Consider the following 1,984-nt stretch of genomic DNA (forward strand, 5'->3'; position numbering starts at 1 on the left):
AGCAAAACTGGTCGCCAGCCCGTACTTATAGCCTTCGTCGCTAAAGGTCAATAAGGACGGGGTGGACTAGCTGGTCCTTAAAATGTATTGCGACTAGTATAAAACTGGTCCTTATAATAACTTTAGGGATGGTAGTTCTGGTCCTAGAAATACTTATGGGGACTGTATTTACTGGTCCTTACCTGTAAAACCAACTGGTGCTTAAAGATTTTCAACCACTAGTTTGCTGGTCCTAAAAAGTCAATTTGGACCAAGTGTGGTCCATATCTATACACATGATCTTTAATTTTATATTCTTGGAATTATAATACAATTATTAATGGCAATAATCAAATTGCATATATACAGAACTACCATAACCTGCTTTATATATATATATATAAACACCATAATACATCTGTCGTGTCATTCTTTACACAAATACTTCACGGAAAAAGAAATCTAACATTCTCTATAAAATAATATTAATGTAGATGTCTTGTTGGCTTATTGAGATGCCTAGGCCCTTTGAGTTTCAGCACCAACAATTCCCATGTTTGTAAAGTGGTCCAACAGCTATTTAGAACACTCCCAGGTCCAGCAGTTATTTCGAACACTCCCAAGTCTAGTTAGTGTCATATACGAGAGTTGATCTTCACGTAGATTCCAGCCTTTTATGAGTTAAGTAAAGTGCCATATTTGTCTAGTGTAAGGTCTAGTTATTCACAAAGTTCAGCAGAGTGTCATGAATCCTTGAAACATGCTATTGCACTGAACGTGATTGTCAAGGCCAACAATGTATTGACGATGCCCTGTAATTTAATGTAGCTGCAATAGTAGAGGACATACAAGATTTGACATTATGAGCTGGGTTTAATATAAAAATCAAAGGACCTAATTTGTTGGCAACCAAGGTGATATACAAGCATGTCTATTCCATATGGTTTATACAGAATGTAAAGGCTCAATGATGGTGCAACTTTAATTGAGCTACAGTCAATTTCTTGAGGAGTTAAATTTTAAAAGTATAATTATATGTAAATATAATATGTTAACCCTTAGCTTGTATGACCTTAGTAAGTTGCATTAATTTATTTAACTAAAGAACAATACGACGAGATCTAGAAGAAATAACAATGACATACCAGTGTGATCTCACTAGTGACGTCTGAATAGGATTGTGTAGAGTAGAGAGGTTGTTTCCAATATCACGAGATCTAGAACATGCTAAAGATACAATACGATTAGTTGTAGAAGTTCGACACTAGTGATATGTAAAATGGCGAGGTAGTAAAATAAAGGACAAAATATAACTATACCTCTTGACTTGAATGCTTTCATCAAAGATAGCTTGGCAAGACAAATGGGCCATAATGCATTTGTTGATATGTTGAGAGACACCTTGTGGTTGATCCAAGACTAGTCTACCATGTTGATCTTATGTTTCATCATAGACACACAGATGAATCACTAATAACTAAGTTACCAGGTTCAGACCAACCTACTGGATGTGAATATTGTAACTGCTCAACATTCATCAAGTATTTACTTCTATATGTTTGTATTTGTTAGTCGATTCCTGAAAATAATCAGCTCAACATTATTAAACTTAGTTACAGCTCCCATAAATATTTAAAAGATGTGTCTCTTTCTTAAAAGACCAAATAGTAATATCTAGTTATTTCAAGTTACTCAATAATTAGCTCGATACATATAAAAATCAGTAAGGTAAAAGATTCTATAGTAACTCATTGTGCAGTAGATACTTGCTTCAAAACATTTGGAAATGTTGTAGAATACAATGGGATAGATAGTCTACTAGTATAAGAAATCCAAAGCATTATCTTTTCTCCTCAACAATTCTTACTTAAGAGCTTTGTTTAATTTACAATTATAATGAACAACATGAAAAAGTAATTCATCAGCTAAGACTACAAGGTACAAACTAAAATATAGCACACTGCTACGCAACATTCAACTATGTTGTCCTGCCAACTCTTTATAT

General features: G+C 33.9%; 1 long non-coding RNA gene across 1 annotated transcript; it reads right to left on the reverse strand.

Moving 5' to 3' along the window:
- Positions 1–669: 669 nt before the first annotated feature.
- On the reverse strand, positions 670–1,516 carry LOC125869317 (uncharacterized). Its single transcript, XR_007446801.1, has 3 exons — positions 1,299–1,516; positions 1,125–1,206; positions 670–807 (listed from the first exon to the last, which is right to left on the reverse strand). It is a non-coding gene; the product is annotated as an uncharacterized LOC125869317 (long non-coding RNA).
- Positions 1,517–1,984: the final 468 nt, after the last annotated feature.

This window comes from Solanum stenotomum, chromosome 6 (assembly GCF_019186545.1).
Source record: "Solanum stenotomum isolate F172 chromosome 6, ASM1918654v1, whole genome shotgun sequence".
NCBI classification, from domain to species: Eukaryota; Viridiplantae; Streptophyta; class Magnoliopsida; order Solanales; family Solanaceae; genus Solanum; species Solanum stenotomum.